Consider the following 24,209-nt stretch of genomic DNA (forward strand, 5'->3'; position numbering starts at 1 on the left):
CTGAGTGGGTCTTGCAGGAACAGCAGTGACTGTCCTTCCCTGCCGGGAGCCCTGACTCCCACTCCAACTTAGGAGTGGTCCAGCGAGCTCAGGCAGGGCGCTGGAAGGGCCAGCATCCCTGGCGTTTTGGTAAGGATCCCAATTCGTCGGTCAGTTCCGACGTACGTCGAACGTGACCGACTGAAAGGGAACGTCTCGGTTACGTATGTAACCCTCGTTCCCTGAAGGAGGGAACGGAGACGTACGTCCCGTCGCCAGGTGCTGTGCTTCAGCTGAAGGCACGAGCCACTCTTCTCGGCTCCTCAGTTGAAAACAATATGCGGTACTTCCACTTCCGTATTTATACCCGCAATGCGGGGCGGCGCGTGGAATGCGTGCACCGCATGCCAATGTCCATTGGCTCGTTTTTAATACACTCGAAGTAGATTGGTCTCTGAAACAGATCCCAATTCGTCGGTCAGTTCCGACGTACGTCTCCGTTCCCTCCTTCAGGGAACGAGGGTTACATACGTAACCGAGACGTTCTGTACAGCCATAATATGTAAAAAAAAAAATATATATATTAAAAATTAAAACCTTTTGTAGACGTTTTAGCTACTAATTGGAACCAGAAGGAAAGTCAATGAGTTACTTTTTGACCTTTGGGACAAAAATTTGTTCAGTAGGTCAAATATGGACTTCTCTACAGCCATAAGATGTAAAACATTTTTGTGGAAATTTTGTCTAGGAATGGGAATATGAAGGAAAGTCAATGAGTATGTATAGTAAATTAGTGTTTATGGACTCTTTGGGCCAAAAATATGTTAAGTCAAAAATGGACTTCTAAAGAGCCATAACATGTAAAAGAAAAAATTGTTAAAAAATCTTTTGTAGAACTTTTGGCAGGTAATTGGATTCAGAAGGGAAGTCAATGATTCCCTTTCGAAAGGGAACTCTCGCTGCGTCTAGCTGACGCTATGGGGAACGCCCTCGGCGTGACTGGTGTCTGAAGCTACTATCGAATCACGGCAAAGTCTTTGACCGACGTCAGCCCATGACGTCATCAACGTGCGACCCGGAAGTATAAAAGGGCGTCGTGCCAACACATACACATCTTTCTCGTCTTCAGGGACTGTCTGTTTGAACTGCTATACGAGTTAAGGTAAAACAAATTCAATTATTAATACACACGAGTGTGTATTTACTGCCTGGGATCAAGAGCATGCACAGTCAAGTTCATTTGAAGTTGTTTGTGTGTGAGTGTGAGCGGTTTTTCAATCTGAGATCGCTCCACTCTAGTCTGGCTTTTTTCCTGAGGGAAGAAAGTTTGGCATCTGGGACTGGATGATGCTGTCCCGCTCAAGCTGAGGCTGAGCGTTGGCATACATCATGGGTTCTCAGATGCAGCTCGCCGATCGTCGCGACGATCTGGCGGCTAACGAGACTAAACAGCAAGTGCTCTTAGGGATGGCTGGTGAGAGTGGTATGAATCCTCTCAGCCACCTTGACCGTGTATGCTGAGCTGATGAATGTTATGGAACGTGCTACGGGCAGGCTGCTGCTGCCATGTTGGCGCGATAGAGGAGAGATCGCTCGTGGTAGATTGCACGATCGATTTCTCCTTGGCCATAAACCATCAGCTCAGATGAGCCTTCCATTCCTTCTTGATCTTCTTACAGAGATCGAGAGGGCATGGAAGAATCCATATTCTACCCAATGTTCATCAACATCAGCGTTTTAACTTCGCTGATGTCGAGGGGATAGGGGAATATGGATATGTGTTGAGGCTACCGACTGGCGAGGAAAGTTTGCGAACTTTTCTCGCGTTTCGTGGGCATCAACACTGAAGAGCTCAAACTCTGCCTTTCTAAATCACGATGTGCTTTAATGGCAGGGGCATACACGGCAGCGGGTCAGGCTGGTGCTGCTTTTCACACCATGGCGGTGTTTCAGGCGTACCAGGCGGACCTGCTGGAGGATCTCGACCAGGGGGCCGGGCTGTCCCCTGAGGCGGTTGCTGAGCTGCGCCGCACCACAGATCTGTCTCTCCGGGCCACCAAGCAGACTGCTGCTGCTATCGGCCGCTCTATGGCGGCTATGGTGGTTACGGAGAGGCATCTGTGGTTGGGCCTGGCTTATATCGGGGAGAGAGAAAAGGGGTTTTCTCTTCGATTCGCCGGTTTCGCCTACTGAACTTTTCGGCACCTCCGTGTAGGCGGTGGTTGGAAAGTTCAGGGAGGCGAAGGCGCGCTCAGCGGCATTTAAGAATAAAACATGCATACCGCTGAGATCCGCGCCCCCACCCAGGCAGGCGGGACCTGGTCCTTCACGGTCTGAGGACCGTAGGCAGGACCAGAGTGCTAGCGTCTCCTCTCGTGCCCCCCCCCTCCTTGGAGGAGCAGGGTACAGAGGAGATGGGATTCCCGCTGGAAAAAGGATGTAAGGGAGGTGATCCAGGACAAACGTTCTCAACGAAGGCGTTGGTGATGGATCACTTCCCTTGAGGGCGATTACATCATAGCCCTCTCCTTTTTCCTTTTTAATGACTTTTACCCAGGCGCTTCTTACATCAGGCCTGAGGCGGGCCTATGGTGAGTAGAACTATGTTCTGGTGGCCCGCCCGGACTTGCTCAGTGAGAACGCCCCTTTCAGGCATTCAAGGGCGGTAGAACATGGTGGTGAGAACCGCACAATGAGTCTTCGCTCAGCATGCCGCAGGTGAGAGTGGTCATTTTTGTGTGTTATACTAAAAATATGTATTTCTTACAGACCCTAGGTTCCTGTATAGAGTTGGGTATTCATCAGAGAGAACTGTCTATTCCCCTGCTTAGTTAGGCTTTAACACAGCACCATTATCTGGGCTATGTTTGTGAGCGTGTGTTGGCTTTCCCTGGTTGGTCAAGATGGCGCCAGATAGGCCACCGCTTACGGTTATCAGAAGATGGGCCTCCTCTCATTTTGAGAGTAGTGTTTAGGCCGCCGCTCTTTTCTTTGAAATGTTTGCGGATTACTAGGCGGTAGCACACTTTTCTGATAGAATGTAGTGTTTGTCTACCGCCTAGGGTTACTATGTGTCTTCGGTTCCCTAAGCCACTGCAGGTTGGATTAGTTTGTCTCTGTTACGACTGAGCGCTACGGCGTCAGTTGGTATGTGGATGAAGGAGGCGCGTTGCTGAGGCACCGTCACCTTTTTTGTTGTACTTAGATCGGAGGCCTCCTCTCATTGAGAGTCGTTGGTTTTAATAGCAGTCAGTTTGTTTGTCTGGCAGTTATTTCTCGTTTTTTGCGAAACTCGTACAGCTTGTAGGCTTCTACAAGCCTCCCTGGAACGGGTCCCCATAGTAATGGGTAGCTATCATGTGTTAGGCCTCAGCAGGCCTCCATGAAAACGAGCCGTAGGGTCTAATATTACTACAACCCACATTTTTCAATATGGCTGTCCCAGTTAGCAGGAAGGATTGCACCGTTCTCAAGAGTAAACGGTGACAGTGGTAGGCTTTATCAGGCCTCTAGTAAGGCAGGTGACAATGCTTAAGCATCAAGGTACTACTAGCCTAGCTGGCTATCAGGTTAAATAGGGGTAATACGCTCTCCTGAAGGTCGGCTGTCAATTGTAGGCCTCAGTAGGCCTCTTGAACAAGGCGCATTATCAGTTGGAAGGCCTCAAACAAGGCCTCACTGGAGGTATGTACCGATGTGCGCATCAGGACAGCTAGCCTGGAGGCTATCAGGTTGTAGGCCTCATCAGGCCTCCCCGAAGGCCCGCTGGTAGGTGTAAGGCCTTACTAGGCCTCCTTGAGGGTGAGCTCTCAGGTTGTGATCACTACCAGAAGCAGGTTGTAGGCCTCATCAGGCCTCCCTGAAAGGCCTGCTGTTAACACTAAGACCTTACTAGGCTTTCCTGAGGGTGAGTTCCCAGATTGTGGTCGCTCTCAGAGGCAGGTTGTAGGCCTCATCAGGCCTCCCTAAGGTGTTCCTGGGGTCCAGTCATCTGAAACAGTTAGCACGCATTGCAAACAGGTAGCAGGCCTCTCCAGGCCTCCCTAAAGGCTGCTTATCAGGTAGTAGGCCTTAATAGGCCTCCCTTGAGGGCGAGTTCCTTAATCAGGATGCTCGAAAAGCCTGCGTAGCTTGACTGTCGAGTCCCAGATGGTGGTCACTCGAACGAGGTAGTAGGCCCCATCAGGCCTCCCTAAGGTGTTCCTGGGACCCAGTCATTTAGCACGTATTGCAATCAGGTAGTAGGCCTCTCCAGGCCTCCCTAAAGGTTGGTTATCAGGTAGTAGGCCTTAATAGGCCTCCCTTGAGGACGGGTTCCTTAAACAGGATGCCCGACTAGCCTGCGTAGCTTGACTGTCAAGTAGTAGGCCTCCATTAGGCCTCCTTGAGAAAACAAGGGTAACCTCAGCAGGCGGTATTGCTGTCAGGTAGTAGGCCTCACTAAGGCCTCCCTGAGGACGGAGTCCCGAGCCTGGATGCTTGGGTTTCCAGCATGGCTTGCGGTTAGGTAGTAGGCCTCTATAGGCCTCCCTGGAATACCCGCTATCAAGTAGTAGGCCCACAGGGCCTCCTTGAAGTTGAAGTTCCTGAGCTAGGCACTTTGATTACCAGTTCTCTGTGAGAACTTGTGGTAGTTGGGCCTATAGCTGGAGGTTACTCGCCAGGCAGGCTCAGCTGCTCCCCTCAATGAGGGTCGTCTATGAGTGCTCAGCCGCCTGAGCCTGGTCAGACGGTCGTAGGCCTCTCATGAGGCCTCCCTGTTAGATCAGTCATTAGGCCCTTTCGGCCTCCCTACTGCTTTGAAACACAAGCACCTGGTAGATCCTTGATTTGAGCAGGCAGACTCCCCTCGATAGCAAGGGTTGAAAAGCACTACGCTGAGTGTTGCTCTCTTGGATAACCCGTCTCTGAGTTCCGGGCTAAGTAAGACTGCCTGTGTTTCAGTCCCTTAGCTTGGACGCCCTTTGGGCACCATCCAGAGGCTCTGTTTTGAACAGACAGGGTTGGCTAAACCGAAGTGTCCATAACACTTAGGGCACCAGGTCAGGCCTCCCTGGTGGCACTCGGGAGAACTTTTTCCCGAGTAGTGACTGGCTGGGGTTCCTTCGGGTCCCCTAGCCACATTCCCTTGAAGGGACCCCTTCATTGGAAGTAGTGGTCCCGGGCCTTGGAGCTGTCTGGATGGAACTCCACGCAGTGCGTTAGGGTTCCGTTTAGTTGTATAGCTTGGGCTATGACCGTAGGGAGTGCTGTCACTGTCAGCCCAGGACCTGAGGGGGAGTCGCTCAGGTTTTTCTATGAATTACTTGAGTTGACAGTTGTCACTGCCAATGGGCAGACACTCCCCTCAGCATGGCGGCGTTGGTATATCGTTCCCCATAGCGTCAGCTAGACGCAGCGAGAGTTCCCTTTCGAAAGGGAACGTCTAAGGTTACGTATGTAACCTCTGTTCCCTGAGAACAGGGAACGAGCGCTGCGTCGCGTTGCCATGCTTCAGGGCCTATCTGCCATACAGTCCCTTCAGACGAGAAGATGTGTATGTGTTGGCACGGCGCCCTTTTATACTTCCGGGTCGCACGTTGATGACGTCATGGGCTGACGTCGGTCAAAGACTTTGCCGTGATTCGATAGTAGCTTCAGACACCAGTCACGCCGAGGGCGTTCCCCATAGCGTCAGCTAGACGCAGCGCTCGTTCCCTGTTCTCAGGGAACAGAGGTTACATACGTAACCTTAGACGGTATGTATAGTAAGTTAGTGTTTAAGGACTCTTAGGCCAAAAACATGTTCAATAGGTCAAATATGGACTTCTGTACAGCCATAATATGTAAAAAGAAAAAAAAACTATTAAAAATTAAAACCTTTCCTAGACGTTTTAGCTACTAATTGGAACCAGAAGGAAAGTCAATGAGTGACTTTTTGACCTTTGGGACAAAAATTTGTTCAGTAGGTCAAAAATGGACTTTTTACAGCCATAATATGAATTAAAAAAAAAAAAATTAAATTAAAACCTTTTGTAGACCTTTTAGCTACTTATTGGAACCAGAAGGAAAGTCAATTAGTTACTTTTTGACCTTTGGGACAAAAATTTGTTCAGTAGGTCAAATATTGACTTCTGTACAGCCATAACACGTAAAGCATTTTTGTGGAAATTTTGGCTAGGAATGGGAATATGAAGGGAAGTCAATGAGTATGTATAGTAAATTATTGTTTATGGACTCTTAGGCCAAAAACATGTTCAGTAGGTAATATATATGGACATCTGTACAGCCATAATATGTAAAAAAAACAAAAAAAACGATTAAAAATTAAAACCTTTTGTAGACGTTTTAGCTACTAATTGGAGCCAGAAGGGTAGTCAATGAGTGACTTTTTGACCTTTGGGACAAAAATTTGTTCAGTAGGTCAAATATGGACTTTGTACAGCCATAATATGTATAAAAAATTAAAAATAAAATTAAAAAAATCAAACCTTTTGTAGACGTTTTAGCTACTAATTGGAACCAGAAGGGAAGTCAATGAGTGACTTTTTGATCTTTGGGACAAAAATTTGTTCAGTAGGTCAAATATGGACTTTGTACAGCCATAATATGTAAAAAAAAAAAAAAAAAAAAAAACATTTTAAACCTTTTGTAGACGTTTTAGCTACTAATTGGAACCAGAAGGGAAGTCAATGAGTGACTTTTTGACCTTTGGGACAAAAATTTGTTCAGTAGGTCAAATATGGACTTTGTACAGCCATAATATGTATAAAAAAACAAAAAATAAAAAAAAAACAATTAAATCTTTTGTAGACGTTTTAGCTACCAATTGGATCCAGAAGGGAAGTCAATGAGTGACTTTTTGACCTTTGGGACAAAAATTTGTTCAGTAGGTCAAATATGGACTTCTGTACAGCCATAATATGTAAAAATAATAATAATAAAAAAAATTAAAAGCTTTTTGTGGAACTCTTGGCTAGCAATTGGATTCAGAAGGGAAGTCAAAGAGTGTGTATGTATAGTAAGTTAGTGTTCAAGGACTCTTGGGCAAAAATATGTTCAGTAAGTTGAATATGGACTTCTTGTACAGCCATAATATGTAAAAAAAAAAAAAAAAAATTGAAACCTTTTGTGGACCTTTTAGCTACAAATTGGAATCAGAAGGGAAGTCAATGAAGTGACTTTTTTGACCTTTGGGCCAAAAATATTTTCAGTAGGTCAAATATGGACTTCTGTACAGCCATAATATATAAAAAAAATATATATATATATTATTTAAAAAAAAATTAAAACCTTTTTGTGGAACTTTTGGATAGCAATTGGATTCAGAAGGGAAGTCAATGAGTATGTATAGTAAAATAGTGTTTAAGGACTCTTAGGCCAAAAACATGTTCAGTAGGTCAAATATGGACTTCTGTACAGCCATAATATGTAAAAAAAAAAAAAAAAAAAAAAAAAATTAAAACCTTTTGTAGACGTTTTAGCTACTAATTGGAACCAGAAGGGAAGTCAATGAGTTACTTTTTGACCTTTGGGACAAAAATTTGTTCAGTAGGTCAAATATGGACTTCTCTACAGCCATAAGATGTAAAACATTTTTGTGGAAATTTTGTCTAGGAATGGGAATATGAAGGAAAGTCAATGAGTATGTATAGCAAATTAGTGTTTATGGACTCTTTGGGCCAAAAATATGTTAAGTCAAAAATGTACTTCTAAAGAGCCATAACATGTAAAAGAAAAAATTGTTAAAAAATCTTTTGTAGAACTTTTGGCAGGTAATTGGATTCAGAAGGGAAGTCAATGAGTATGTATAGTAAGTTAGTGTTTAAGGACTCTTAGGCCAAAAACATGTTCAGTAGGTCAAATATGGACATCTGTACAGCCATAATATGTAAAAAAAAAAAAAAAAAAAAAAAAAAAAAAAAAAAAAATTAAAACCTTTTGTAGACGTTTTAGCTACTAATTGGAGCCAGAAGGGTAGTCAATGAGTGACTTTTTGACCTTTGGGACAAAAATTTGTTCAGTAGGTCAAATATGGACTTTGTACAGCCATAATATGTATACAAAATAAAAATTAAAAAAAAATTAAAACCTTTTGTAGACCTTTTAGCTACTTATTGGAACCAGAAGGAAAGTCAATGAGTGACTTTTTGACCTTTGGGACAAAAATTTGTTCAGTAGGTCAAATATGGACTTTTGTACAGCCATAACATGTAAAGCATTTTTGTGGAAATTTTGGCTTGGAATGGGAATATGAAGGGAAGTCAATGAGTATGTATAGTATATTATTGTTTATGGACTCTTTGGGCCAAAAATATGTTAAGTCAAAAATGGACTTCTAAAGAGCCATAACATGTAAAAAAAAACAGTTAAAAAATCTTTTGTGGAACTTTTGGCAAGTAATTGGATTCAGAAGGGAAGTCAATGAGTATGTATAGTAAGTTAGTGTTTAAGGACTCTTAGGCCAAAAACATGTTCAGTAGGTCAAATATGGACTTCTTGTACAGCCATAATATGTAAAAAAAAAATTTGAAACCTTTTGTGGACCTTTTAGCTACAAATTGGAATCAGAAGGGAAGTCAATGAAGTGACTTTTTTGACCTTTGGGCCAAAAATATTTTCAGTAGGTCAAATATGGACTTCTGTACAGCCATAATATGTAAAAATAATATATATATATATTATTTAAAAAAAATTAAAACCTTTTTGTGGAACTTTTGGATAGCAATTGGATTCAGAAGGGAAGTCAATGAGTATGTATAGTAAAATAGTGTTTAAGGACTCTTAGGCCAAAAACATGTTCAGTAGGTCAAATATGGACTTCTGTACAGCCATAATATGTAAAAAAAAAAATTAAAAATTAAAAATTAAAACCTTTTGTGGACGTTTTAGCTACTAATTGGAACCAGAAGGAAAATCAATGAGTTACTTTTTGACCTTTGGGACAAAAGTTTGTTCAGTAGGTCAAATATGGACTTCTCTACAGCCATAATATGTAAAAAAAACAAAAAAAAATGTAAACCTTTTGTAGACGTTTTAGCTACTAATTGGAACCAGAAGGAAAGTCAATGAGTTAATTTTTGACCTTTGGGACAAAAATTTGTTCAGTAAGTCAAATATGGACTTCTGTACAGCCATAATATGGTAAAAAAAAAAAAATAAATAAATAAATAAATAAAAAAAAATTTAAACCTTTTTTAGACCTGTAAGCTACTTCTTGGAATCAGAAGGGAAATCAATGAGTGACTTTTTGACCTTTGGGACAAAAATATGTTCATTAGGTCAAATATGGACTTCTGTACCGCCATAATATGTAAAAAAAAAAAAAAAAAAAAAAAATTAATAAAAACAAATTAAAACCGTTTTGTGGAACTTTTGGCTAGCAATTGGACTCAGAAGGGAAGTCAACGAGTGTGTATGTATAGTAAGTTAGTGTTCAAGGACTCTTGGGCCAAAAATATGTTCAGTAAGTTAAATATGGACTTCTTGTACAGACAAAACTTGTTTAAAAAAATAATAATAACAACTTTAAAAAACCTTTTGTGGGACTTTTGGCTGGTAATTGGATTCAGAAGGGAAGTCAATGAGTATGTATAGTAAGTTAGTGTGTATGGACTCTTAGTCCAAAAACATGTTCAGTAGGTCAAATATGGACTTAATATGTAAATTCCGATAATATAAAAAATGCAAATAATATGTAAAAAAAAAAAAAAAAAAATGTTTTAATAAAATCATTTCGTAGAAGTTTAAGCTACTAATTGGAACCAGAAGGGAAGTCAATGAGTGAATTTTTGACCTTTGGGACAAAAATTTGTTCAGTAGTTCAAATATGGACTTCTATACAGCCATAACATATAAAACATTTTTTTGGAAATTTTGCCTAGGAATGGGAATATGAAGGGAAGTCAATGAGTATGTATAGTAAATTAGTGTTTATGGACTCTTTGGGCCAAAAATATGTTAAGTCAAAAATGGACTTCTAAAGAGCCATAACATGTAAAAATAAAAATAAACAGTTAAAAAATCTTTTGTGGAACTTTTGGCTGGTAATTGGATTCAGAAGGGAAGTCAATGAGTATGTATAGTAAGTTAGTGTTTAAGGACTCTTAGGCCAAAAACATGTTTAGTAGGTCAAATATGGACTTCTGTACAGCCACATGTTAAAAAAAATTGTTAAACCTTTTGTAGACCTTTTAGCTACTAAAGGGAATCAGAAGAGAAGTCAAAGAGTGACTTGTTTGACCTTCAGGAAAAAAATATTTTCAGGAGGTAAATTATGGAATTCTGTACAGCCAAAATGTAAAAAATAAATAAATAAATAAAACCTTTTGTATACCTGTAAGCTACTCATTGGAATCAGAAGGGAAGTCAGTGAGTGACTAATTGGAATCTTAAGAGAAGTCAATGAGTGACTTTTTTTACCTTTGGGCCAAAAATATTTTCATTAGGTCAAATATGAATTTCTGTACAGCCAGAACATTTAAAAAAACAAACAAATCAATGTTAAACCTTTTTTAGACCTGTAAGCTACTTATTGGAATCAGAAGGGAAGTCAATGAGTGACCTTTTTTTACCTTTGGGCCATTTTTTTTTAAGTAGGTCAAATATGGACTTCTGTACAGCCATTTAATGTAAAAAAAAAAAAAAAAAAAAATATTACAACCTTTTGTAGACCTTTTAGCTACTAATTGGAACCAGAAGGGAAGTCATTGTGTGACTTTGTTTTACCTTTGGGCCAAAAATATGTTCAGTAAGTTAAATATGGACGTCTGTACAGTCAAAACTTGATATAAAAATTAAAATAAAATAAAAACTTTAAAAAACCTTTTGTTGGACTTTTGGCTGGTAGTTGGATTCAGAAGGGAAGTCAATAAGTATGTATAGTAAATTAGTGTGTATGGACTCTTAGTCCAAAAACATGTTCAGTAGGTCAAATATGGACTTAATATGTAAATTCCGATAATATAAAAAACGCAAATAATATGTAAAAAAAAAAAAAAAATGTTTTAATTAAATCATTTTGTTGACGTTTTAGCTACTAATTGGAACCAGAAGGGAAGTCAATGAGTGAATTTTTGACCTTTGGGACAAAAATGTGTTCAGTAGTTCAAATATGGACTTCTATACAGCCATAACATATAAAACATTTTTTGGGAAATTTTGCCTAGGAATGGGAATATGAAGGGAAGTCAATGAGTATGTATAGTAAATTAGTGTTTATGGACTCTTTGGACCAAAAATATGTTAAGTCAAAAATGGACTTCTAAAGAGCCATAACATGTAAAAATAAAAAGAAACAGTTAAAAAATATTTTGTGGAACTTTTGGCTGGTAATTGGATTCAGAAGGGAAGTCAATGAGTATGTATAGTAAGTTAGTGTTTAAGGACTCTTAGGCCAAAAACATGTTCAGTAGGTCAAATATGGACTTCTGTACAGCCACATGTTAAAAAAAATTGTTAAACCTTTTGTAGACCTTTTAGCTACTAAAGGGAATCAGAAGAGAAGTCAAAGAGTGACTTGTTTGACCTTCGGGAAAAAAATATTTTCAGGAGGTAAATTATGGAATTCTGTACAGCCAAAATATAAAAAATAAATAAATAAATAAAACCTTTTGTATACCTGTAAGCTACTCATTGGAATCAGAAGGGAAGTCAGTGAGTGACTAATTGGAATCTTAAGAGAAGTCAATGAGTGACTTTTTTTACCTTTGGGCCAAAAATATTTTCATTAGGTCAAATATGAATTTCTGTACAGCCAGAACATTTAAAAAAAAAAAAAAAATCAATGTTAAACCTTTTTTAGACCTGTAAGCTACTTATTGGAATCAGAAGGGAAGTCAATGAGTGACCTTTTTTTACCTTTGGGCCATTTTTTTTTTAAGTAGGTCAAATATGGACTTCTGTACAGCCATTTAATGTAAAAAAAAAAAAAAAAAATATTACAACCTTTTGTAGACCTTTTAGCTACTAATTGGAACCAGAAGGGAAGTCAATGTGTGACTTTGTTTTACCTTTGGGCCAAAAATATGTTCAGTAAGTTAAAAATGGACGTCTGTACAGTCAAAACTTGATATAAAAATTAAAATAAAATAAAAAACTTTAAAAAACCTTTTGTTGGACTTTTGGCTGGTAGTTGGATTCAGAAGGGAAGTCAATAAGTATGTATAGTAAATTAGTGTTTATGGACTCTTAGTCCAAAAACATGTTCAGTAGGTCAAATATGGACTTCTTGTACAGCCATTCCATGTAAAAAAAACAAAAAACAAAAACAAAAAAATTTGTTTAAACCTTTTGTGGACCTTATAGCTACTAATTGGTATCTGAAGAGATGTCAATGAGTGACTTTTTTGACCTTTGGGCCAAATATATGTTCACTAGGTCAAATATGAATTTCTGTACAGCCATAACATAAAAAAAAAAAATGAAACCTTTAAAAAGGGGGGACTTTTGCCTTGCAATTGGAATCAGAAGGAAAGTCACTGAGTGTGTATAGTTAGTTAGTGTTTAAGGACTGTTGGGACGAAAATATGTTCAGTAGGTAAAATGTGGACTTCTGTACAGCCATAATATGTAAAACAAAATAATAATAAAAAAAAAACAATAATAAAAAAACACCTTTTGTAGACCTGTAAGCTACTTTTTGGAATCAGAAGGAAAGTCAATGAGTGACCTTTTTTTACCTTTGGGACAAAAATTTGTTCAGTAGGTCAAATATAGACTTCTGTACAGCCATAATATGTAAAAAAAAAAAATTAAAACCTTTTGTAGACCATTTAGCTACTTATTGGAACCAGAAGGAAACTCAATGAGTGACTTTTTGACCTTTGGGACAAAAATGTTTTCAGTAGGTCAAATATGGACTTCTGTACAGCCATAATATGTAAAAAAAAACAAAAAAAATTTAAACCTTTTGTAGACCTTTTAGCTACTTATTGGAACCAGAAGGAAAGTCAAAGAGTGACTTTTTGACCTTTGGGACAAAAATTTGTTCAGTAGGTCAAATATGGACTTCTGTACAGCCATAATATGGTTAAAAAAAAAAAAAAAAAAAAAAAAAATTAAACCTTTTTTAGACCTGTAAGCTACTTCTTGGAATCAGAAGGGAAATCAATGAGTGACTTTTTGACCTTTGGGACAAAAATATGTTCATTAGGTCAAATATGGACTTCTGTACAGCCATAATATGTATAAAAAAAAAAAAAAAAAAAAAAAAAAAAAAAAACCGTTTTGTGGAACTTTTGGCTAGCAATTGGACTCAGAAGGGAAGTCAACGAGTGTGTATGTATAGTAAGTTAGTGTTCAAGGACTCTTGGGCCAAAAATATGTTCAGTAAGTTAAATATGGACTTCTTGTACAGACAAAACTTGTTTAAAAAAATAATATTAACAACTTTAAAAAACCTTTTGTGGGACTTTTGGCTGGTAATTGGATTCAGAAGGGAAGTCAATGAGTATGTATAGTAAGTTAGTTTGTATGGACTCTTAGTCCAAAAACATGTTCAGTAGGTCAAATATGGACTTAATATGTAAATTCCGATAATATAAAAAATGCAAATAATATGTAAATAAAAAAAAAAAATGTTTTAATAAAATCATTTCGTAGAAGTTTAAGCTACTAATTGGAACCAGAAGGGAAGTCAATGAGTGAATTTTTGACCTTTGGCCAAAAATATGTTCAGTAGGTCAAATATGGACTTCTCTACAGCCATAACATGTAAACAAAAAAATGAACCTTTTTTAAACCTTTTAGCTACTAATTGGAACAAGAAGGGAAGTCAATGAGTGACTTTTTGACCTTTGGGACAAAACTATGTTCGTAAGGTCAAATATGGACTTTGTACAGCAAAAAAATAATAATAATAAAATTAAAATTAAAACCTTTTTTAGACCTGTAAGCTACTTATTGGAAACAGAAGGGAAGTCAATGAGTGACTTTTTGACCTTTGGGACAAAATATGTTCCGTAGGTCAAATAGGGACTTCTGTACAGCCATAACATGTCAAACATTTTTGTGGAAATTTTGGCTAGTAAAGGGAATAAGAAGGGAAGTCAATGAGTATGTATAGTAAATTAGTATTTAAGGACACTTAGGCCTAAAACATGTTCTTTAGGTCAAATATGGACTTCTGTTCAGCCAAAACATGTATTAAAAAATGTGGACCTTTTAACTACTAATTGGAATCAGAATGGAAGTCAATGAGTATGTATAGTGAATTAGTGTGTATGGACTCTTAGTCCAAAAACATGTTCAGTAGGTCAAATATGGACTTCTTGTACAGCCATAATATGTAAAAAAAAAAAAAAAATTAAAACCTTTTGTAGACGTTTTGACTTTTTGACCTTTGGGACAAAAATTTGTTCAGTAGGTCAAATATAGACTTCTGTACAGCCATAATATGTAAAAAAAAAAAAAAATTAAAACCTTTTGTAGACCATTTAGCTACTTATTGGAACCAGAAGGAAACTCAATGAGTGACTTTTTGACCTTTGGGACAAAATTTTTTTCAGTAGGTCAAATATGGACTTCTGTACAGCCATAATATGTAAAAAAAACAAAAAAAATGTTAACCTTTTGTAGACCTTTTAGCTACTTATTGGAACCAGAAGGAAAGTCAAAGAGTGACTTTTTGACCTTTGGGACAAAAATTTGTTCAGTAGGTCAAATATGGACTTCTGTACAGCCATAATATGGTTAAAAAAAAAAAAAAAAAATTAAACCTTTTTTAGACCTGTAAGCTACTTCTTGGAATCAGAAGGGAAATCAATGAGTGACTTTTTGACCTTTGGGACAAAAATATGTTCATTAGGTCAAATATGGACTTCTGTACCGCCATAATATGTAAAAAAAAAAAAAAAAAAAAAAAAAAATTCATTAAAAAAAATTAAAACCGTTTTGTGGAACTTTTGGCTAGCAATTGGACTCAGAAGGGAAGTCAACGAGTGTGTATGTATAGTAAGTTAGTGTTCAAGGACTCTTGGGCCAAAAATATGTTCAGTAAGTTAAATATGGACTTCTTGTACAGACAAAACTTGTTTAAAAAAATAATAATAACAACTTTAAAAAACCTTTTGTGGGACTTTTGGCTGGTAATTGGATTCAGAAGGGAAGTCAATGAGTATGTATAGTAAGTTAGTGTGTATGGACTCTTAGTCCAAAAACATGTTCAGTAGGTCAAATATGGACTTAATATGTAAATTCCGATAATATAAAAAATGCAAATAATATGTAAAAAAAAAAAAAAATGTTTTAATAAAATCATTTCGTAGAAGTTTAAGCTACTAATTGGAACCAGAAGGGAAGTCAATGAGTGAATTTTTGACCTTTGGGACAAAAATTTGTTCAGTAGTTCAAATATGGACTTCTATACAGCCATAACATATAAAACATTTTTTGGGAAATTTTGCCTAGGAATGGGAATATGAAGGGAAGTCAATGAGTATGTATAGTAAATTAGTGTTTATGGACTCTTTGGGCCAAAAATATGTTAAGTCAAAAATGGACTTCTAAAGAGCCATAACATGTAAAAATAAAAATAAACAGTTAAAAAATATTTTGTGGAACTTTTGGCTGGTAATTGGATTCAGAAGGGAAGTCAATGAGTATGTATAGTAAGTTAGTGTTTAAGGACTCTTAGGCCAAAAACATGTTCAGTAGGTCAAATATGGACTTCTGTACAGCCACATGTTAAAAAAATTGTTAAACCTTTTGTAGACCTTTTAGCTACTAAAGGGAATCAGAAGAGAAGTCAAAGAGTGACTTGTTTGACCTTCGGGAAAAAAATATTTTCAGGAGGTAAATTATGGAATTCTGTACAGCCAAAATGTAAAAAATAAATAAATAAAACCTTTTGTATACCTGTAAGCTACTCATTGGAATCAGAAGGGAAGTCAGTGAGTGACTAATTGGAATCTTAAGAGAAGTCAATGAGTGACTTTTTTTACCTTTGGGCCAAAAATATTTTCATTAGGTCAAATATGAATTTCTGTACATCCAGAACATTTAAAAAAACAAACAAATCAATGTTAAACCTTTTTTAGACCTGTAAGCTACTTATTGGAATCAGAAGGGAAGTCAATGAGTGACCTTTTTTTACCTTTGGGCCATTTTTTTTTAAGTAGGTCAAATATGGACTTCTGTACAGCCATTTAATGTAAAAAAAAAATTTTAAATATTACAACCTTTTGTAGACCTTTTAGCTACTAATTGGAACCAGAAGGGAAGTCAATGTGTGACTTTGTTTTACCTTTGGGCCAAAAATATGTTCAGTAAGTTAAATATGGACGTCTGTACAGTCAAAACTTGATATAAAAATTAAAATAAAATAAAAACTTTAAAAAACCTTTTGTTGGACTTTTGGCTGGTAGTTGGATTCAGAAGGGAAGTCAATAAGTATGTATAGTAAATTAGTGTTTATGGACTCTTAGTCCAAAAACACGTTCAGTAGGTCAAATATGGACTTCTTGTACAGCCATTCCATGTAAAAAAAACAAAAAACAAAAACAAAAAAAATTGTTTAAACCTTTTGTGGACCTTATAGCTACTAATTGGTATCTGAAGAGATGTCAATGAGTGACTTTTTTGACCTTTGGGCCAAATATATGTTCACTAGGTCAAATATGAATTTTTTGTACAGCCATAACATAAAAAAAAAAAAAATGAAACCTTTAAAAAGGGGGGGGGGGACTTTTGCCTTGCAATTGGAATCAGAAGGAAAGTCACTGAGTGTGTATAGTTAGTTAGTGTTTAAGGACTGTTGGGACGAAAATATGTTCAGTAGGTAAAATGTGGACTTCTGTACAGCCATAATATGTAAAACAAAATAATAAAAATAAAAAAACAATAATAAAAAAACACCTTTCCCTTTCGTTCAGTCACTACGACGTACGTTAGTGACTAACGAATGGGGGTTTCGCTTAGAAGCCAATCATCTTCGAGTATTCAACAGCGCCCAATGGCAGTTCCAATGCCATGGGCATGCGGAATTTGCATGCGTAACTCCGCCCCACCTCGTGGGTATATAAGGAAGTACGCTGGCAACATCGCATTATGTTTCTGCTTGGAGCCAAGAGGATCTCTTCACTCCTACAAGCCTGAATTCTGAAGTCTTCTCTTCAGTCTTCGAGACCAGCGGTTCTCCAGGGTGTTGGTGTTACGGCGCGTTCCAGCGATCTCATGCTGCCTGCCTGCTGATCTGTGCAGTGATCTGCAACAGCTGTGTGTGTGTTTCCCTGGGCGCTTCGGCACTCTGCAGAGCTTTCCTCTCACAAAAAGAGCTTGCGCGTGGCACGTCTTTTTCAAGACGGTTCGCCCGTGCACTTCCGGGTGCGATCGATCTCCGTTGCTGTCTATGGGCACATTCACTGCTCGATGTGTTTGGGCTTCAGCACGTTCGGGCAGTGTTTGTGGATGCGTCATGTTCCCACTGCGGGAACGTGACCATCGCGATGTTGCGGTCGAGACTCAGTGATCTCCGTGAGGAGAGAGAGTCCCCTCTGCCACACCCCAATCTACCGTCTCCGAGTGAGGTGGTACTTTGGCTGGTGGCCAGGGTGACCTGAGTGCGGTGCCGTGGTATTAAGAACCCCAACGATCATTCCTCGGGCCACGCCCCCTCTCGCACATTGCTTAAACCCGCGAGTGTTGGAGTGAAACAGCGGCCCGTCTCTGACGCCTCGTTCGTTTCGTCCACGCTCCAGATAGCAGTGAGATGTCGATCGCCGCATCCCAAGGTGGGCTGGAGTCCTTTGGGGATGACGATTAGGAGTTGTGCTTCGCCTCCGGGTGTGTCAGCGCTGCCTGATCCGACCTAAGGTTGACAGCCATGTTGTTATCTCGGGCAGCCGCGAGTCTCGCGCTGGTGTGGAACTCCGCCCAGTCGCGAGTGCTCGTGGTTGCGCGATTGGTTTTTGGGGACGGCACCCGACAGCTGTTGGGCCCCGCCCCCAATGCCTTTCGCTCCCGAGGTGCATGAGGAGATCACGCGGTCCTGGAAGTCCCCGTGCTTCCCGCGATCGTTTGGTGGCCTCCTCCGCCTTCTCTGCCCTTGATGGGGCCGCGGCCTAGGGTACACTGGGGCCCCCTCACCCCCACTGTTGAACTCTCTGTTGCGCACTACGGTGTCCACAGAGGGCTTGACGTGGCGTGGTGTGGCTGTCCTAAGCACCCTCCCAAAGCCTGTGGGCTCGTCTACTTCGGTGGCGTGGTCCTGCAGAGCTACGGGCAGGCCGCCGCCCCGTTGCACATGCACAAGGGTGGAGCCGACCCAGGGCTCTTCATTGAGCTGCGTGCCGCGACTGATCCCGCCCCCGGGCGGTGAAGGTGGCCACACGCTCCCTGGGTCGGGAGATGTCCACAGCTGTGGTCCGGGAGAACACCTGGCCTTACCTGGTGATTTGGAGGACGTTGAGTGGGCCCGCCCCCTCAACTCACCCATATCCCAGGCTGGCCTCTTCGGCGGCGCGGCTGGGAACTGCGCCCAACAGTTCTCGGCCGCCCCAGAGCAGACTGAGGCTGTAACACGTACTGCCCCGGCGGCCAGCTGCTGCACCAGCCGCCGGCTCAGTCGCCTCAGTCCGCTCGCCGCCGAGGGCGCCCTCCCTCTTCCCGCCCGGCCCCAGCAGCAGCCTTAACCTGGGCCGCGCCGTGGAGGTGGTTGAGGATGTCGCCCAGTCCGCTCCCCAGACTGCTTAAACGCCACGCTGGAGGTGGACAACTCAGAGATGGGTTCCAGTTCTTCCCAGGGGATGGTAGCAGGGCCTCTCCTTCCCCCGGTGGAGGGCCGGGGGAAAATCCTTCCGCTGCTGGCCCCCGGGCTAGCAGCGCTTGGGAAGAACTCATGTTCCTGTCTCTGAGGACCCAGAGACCGGTGATGACAGTGCGCGCCACCCACGGGTCCCGCCACTCGCATCCCTCTCTGTCGCCAGCCTCCTGGCAGAGCAAACCCCAGTGGAACGCGCATCCTTCCCTGGTCTCCTCTGTCAGGACGCAGCCGTTAACCGCACCCCCACACCGGGACGCCCAACAGCCTCCCTTGTCCGGGTCGGTAACGCTGCATCGCTGCCCCACTCCGGGTACACCTGTAGTCCGATTGACCCCGCTGGTGCAGTTCCTGGGAGCCTGGCTTCAGATTCCAGGGCTGTCCCACTGGGTCGCGAAAGACAGTCAGGTGCGGCTACGCGATTCAGTTCGCGCAGGTTCCTCCCTGCTTCCGGGGAGTCCGTTCCACTATGATCGGGGCTAATGCCCCCGTCATGCGAGCGGAGGTTGCCACCCTACTGGCGAAGGGTGCGATCGAACCTGTCCCTCCAGCCGAGGTGAATTCCGGGTTTTACAGCCCGTACTTCATTGTACCCAAAGAGACCGGTGGGCTTGACCGATCCTGGACCTGCGCGTCTTGAACCGTTATCTCCACCGGTTTCCGTTCAAGATGTTGACAGCGAAACGCCTTTTCGAATGCGTTCGTCCAGACGATTGGTTGCAGCGATCGACCTGAAGGACGCCTACTTCCATGTCTCCTTTCTACCTCGACACAGACCGTTCCTACGGTTTGCTTTCGAGGGGCGGGCATATCAGTACGCAGTTCTACCATTCGGGCTATCTCTGTCCCCTCGCGTCTTTACGAAGATTGCCGAGGCAGCCCTTGCGCCCCTTCGGCAGCACGGGGTTCGCATCCTGAATTACCTCGACGACTGGCTCATACTGGGTCACTCTCGAGAGCAGGTTTGCGGACACAGAGATTTGGTGTTCCATCACCTAGCCCGTCTGGGCCTTCGGGTCAACTGGGAGAAGAGCAAACTTTGCCCCGCGCAGAGGATCTCTTTTCTCGGTATGGATCGTCTCGGTCGCCATGTGCGCGCAGCTTTCGAGCGAGCGCGCGCAGTCTCTGCTGACTTCCCTTCGACAAGTCGAGGGCAAGAGTGCGGTTCCACTGAAACTGTTTACACGCTCCGGGTACAAGTGACTCGGGCCTGCTTACAGACTCTCTCCCCGTGGTGGAACCTCAGTTTTCTACGGACCGGAGTGTCCTTAGAACGAGTTTCCAGGCATCTTGTTGTATCAACAGATGCATCATCCACGGGCTGGGGTGCCATGTGCAATGGACAAGCAGCCACGGGCTCCTGGATAGGACCCCAGCGCCTTCTGCATGTCAATTGCCTCGAGTTGCTGGCAGTACGGTTCGCCCTGCACCGCTTCCGAGCGTTGCTGAAGGGTCAACATGTACTAGTCAGGACAGACGACACGGCCGGGCGGTCTACGCTCCCGCCGTATGTCTCAACTCGCCCGCCATCTCGTTTTTTGGAGTCAGAAGCATCTGAGGTCCCTTCATGCTGTCCACATCCCGGGAGTCCTGAACCGTGCAGCCTACGAGCTCACGGCTTCAGCCACTTCCTGGAGAATGGAGACTCCATCCCCAGACGGTCCAGCTGATATGGGAACGGTTCGGCGACGCACAGGTAGTCCTGTTGCCTCCCAGGACTCTTCCCATTGCTCCCTGTATTATTCCCTGACCTATGGTTGGCACGGATGCACTGGTGCACAGCTGGTCGTCGGGGCTACGCAATTATGCGTTTCCCCCAGTGAGCCTTCTCGCACAGGTACTGTGCAAGATCAGGGAGGACAAGGAGCAGGTCATGTTGGTCGCCCCGTTGGCACGGCCGGACCTGGTTCTCAGAACTGCTACTCCTTGCGACAGCCCCTCCCTGGCCTATTCCTCTGAGACTCCTCACTCAGAGACGGGGCACCTTTTGGCACCCGCGTCCAGCGTTCTGGAAGCTCCACGTGTGGCTTCTGGACGGGACGCGGCTGGTTTGAGTAGCCCTCCACCTGCGGTGGTCGCTACCATCACTTCCGCTAGGGCAGAGTCTACACGACACCTCTATGCGTTGAAGTGGGACCTCTTCGTCACATGGTGCTCTTCCCGCCAGGAAGACCCCTGGAAATGCCCGATCGGGTCTGTGCTTCGTTTCTCCAGGAGGGGGTGGGACGAAGGCTGTCTCCTTCCACCCTTAAGTGTACGTGGCCGCAATATCTGCCTACCACGATCTCCTGGGAGACAAAAAGGTAAGTAGCAGCACGACCTGATCATCAGGTTCCTGAGGGGGGCGAGGAGACTGAATCCTCCTCGCTCTCCTCTCGTTCCCTCTTGGGACCTCTCAGTAGTCTTAAGTGCTCTGCAGAGGCCTCCCTTTGAGCCTTTGCGGTCGGCTGAGATTAAGTTCTTGTCTATGAAGACGGCTCTGCTGACCGCATTGGCCTCGCTTAGAGGGTCGGGGACCTGCAAGCATTTTCGGTTGACGAAGCGTGCCTTGCGTTCGGGCCGGCTAACTCTCACGTGATCCATGAGACCCCGGCCCGGATATGTGCCCAAGGTTCCCACCACTCCGTTCCGAGATCAGGTGGTGAACCTGCAAGCGCTGCCTTTGGAGGAGGCAGACCCAGCCTTGGCATTGCTCTGTCCAGTACGCGCTCTCCGCGCCTACGTAGACATGAAGCAGTGTTTCAGGACCTCAGACCAGCTCTTTGTCTGTTATGGTGGAGAGCGGAAGGGAAGTGCTCTCTCAAAGCAGAGGTTGTCTCACTGGACAGTGGACACCATTGTTTTGGCTTACCAGCAGCAAGGCCGACCATGTCCCCTTGGTGTGAGGGCACACTCCACCCGGAGTGTGGCCTCCTCTTGGGCTCTAGCGCATGGCGCCTCGCTAACAGACATCTGCAGAGCTGCAGGCTGGGCGACACCCAACACATTCGCCAGATTCTACAATCTCCGAGTGGAGCCAGTGTCCGACTATGTACTCGCCCCTACGGGTGGCCGGTAATGGACCAGGCTCAGGTGTCTTCGCTTGCTCGCCATTCCACTCCCAGGACTGGATACGTGCGATATTTTCCTCAGGTGAGCTCCCCGAGAGCCCTGAGCACCTCCAGCACTGCTTACGCCGACATCAGTTCAGTCTGCCCTTTCGAGCCCAGACCCTCATGTCCGGCCAGGTGCTCCGTGTGCATGGTTCCCCTCCGGCGACCCCCACACGAGTATTTCCACCATAAGCCTCCTCAGCGAGCAGGTGTCTTTCCCTTGGCAAGTCCCTGCCGCCCCTAGGGTTAAAAATCCACCTTCGGCTGGTACCCTAGAGATCTTCCATATGCAGCCCTTAGCGGGTCATATGTGTATTCTCTAAGTCCTCCCCACGGGTAGGCATCTTGGCATTCCCTCACTGGGATATGCTTCCCAGTATACCTTGGTAATCCTGTGATAAGTGGGAGTCCTTCGTCCGTACTAGTCTTACGACAGGGTACTCACACTTACACAGGGCGCTGGATGACAGCTGAGTGGCGTTGTTGTATAGGATCCCCCATTCGTTAGTCACTAACGTACGTCGTAGTGACTGAACGAAAGGGAACGTCTCGGTTACGTATGTAACCCTCGTTCCCTGAGGAGGGAACGGAGACGTACATTTCCTTGCCACGTCAGCTGTGCTGCCTGGAACGCGGAGTTCAGTCTTGGCTCCTGCAGCAGTAACATAATGCGATGTTGCCAGCGTATTTCCTTATATACCCACGAGGTGGGGCGGAGTTACGCATGCAAATTCCGCATGCCCATGGCATTGGCACTGCCATTGGGCGCTGTTGAATACTCGAAGATGATTGGCTTCTAAGCGAAACCCCCATTCGTTAGTCACTAACGTACGTCTCCGTTCCCTCCTCAGGGAACGAGGGTTACATACGTAACCGAGACGTTTGTAGACCTGTAAGCTACTTTTTGGAATCAGAAGCAAAGTCAATGAGTGACCTTTTTTTACCTTTGGGCCAAAAATATGTTCAGTAGGTCAAAAATGGACTTCTCTACAGCCATAACATTTAAACAAAAAAATGAACCTTTTTTAGACCTTTTAGCTGCTAATTGGAACAAGAAGGGACGTCAATGAGTGACTTTTTGACATTTGGGACAAAACTATGTTCATAAGGTCAAATATGGACTTTGTACAGCAAAATAATAATAATAATAAAATTAAAATTAAAACCTTTTTTAGACCTGTAAGCTACTTATTGGAAACAGAAGGGAAGTCAATGAGTGACTTTTTGACCTTTGGGACAAAATATGTTCCGTAGGTCAAATAGGGACTTCTGTACAGCCATAACATGTCAAACATTTTTGTGGAAATTTTGGCTAGTAAAGGGAATAAGAAGGGAAGTCAATGAGTATGTATAGTAAATTAGTATTTAAGGACACTTAGGCCTAAAACATGTTCTTTAGGTCAAATATGGACTTCTGTTCAGCCAAAACATGTATTAAAAAAAATTGGACCTTTTAACTACTAATTGGAATCAGAATGGAAGTCAATGAGTATGTATAGTGAATTAGTGTGTATGGACTCTTAGTCCAAAAACATGTTCAATAGGTCAAATATGGACTTCTTGTACAGCCATAATATGTAAAAAAAAAAAAAAAAAATTAAAACCTTTTGTAGACGTTTTAGCTAATAATTGGAACCAGAAGGGAAGTCAATGAGTGACTTTTTGACCTTTGGGACAAAAATTTGTTCAGTAGGTCAAATATAGACTTCTGTACAGCCATAATATGTAAAAAAAAAAATAAAAAAAAAATAAAAAAAAAATGTAAACCGTTTTGTGGAACTTTTGGCTAGCAATTGGATTAAGAAGGGAAGTCAACGAGTGTGTATGTATAGTAAGTTAGTGTTCAAGGACTCTTGGGCCAAAAATATGTTCAGTAAGTTAAATATGGACTTCTTGTACAGACAAAACTTGTTTAAAAAAATTATAATAATAACTTTAAAAAACCTTTTGTGGGACTTTTGGCTGGTAATTGGATTCAGAAGGGAAGTCAATGAGTATATATAGTAAGTTAGTGTGTATGGACTCTTAGTCCAAAAACATGTTCAGTAGGTCAAATATGGACTTAATAAGTAAATTCCGATAATATAAAAAACGCAAATAATATGTAAAAAAAAAAAAAAAAAATGTTTTAATAAAATCATTTTGTAGACGTTTTAGCTACTAATTGGAACCAGAAGGGAAGTCAATGAGTGAATTTTTGACCTTTGGGACAAAAATTTGTTCAGTAGTTCAAATATGGACTTCTATACAGCCATAACATATAAAACATTTTTTGGGAAATTTTGCCTAGGAATGGGAATATGAAGGGAAGTCAATGAGTATGTATAGTAAATTAGTGTTTATGGACTCTTTGGGCCAAAAATATGTTAAGTCAAAAATGGACTTCTAAAGAGCCATAACAT

This window comes from Gobio gobio (assembly GCF_949357685.1).
Source record: "Gobio gobio genome assembly, chromosome: 15".
NCBI lineage: Eukaryota > Metazoa > Chordata > Actinopteri > Cypriniformes > Gobionidae > Gobio > Gobio gobio.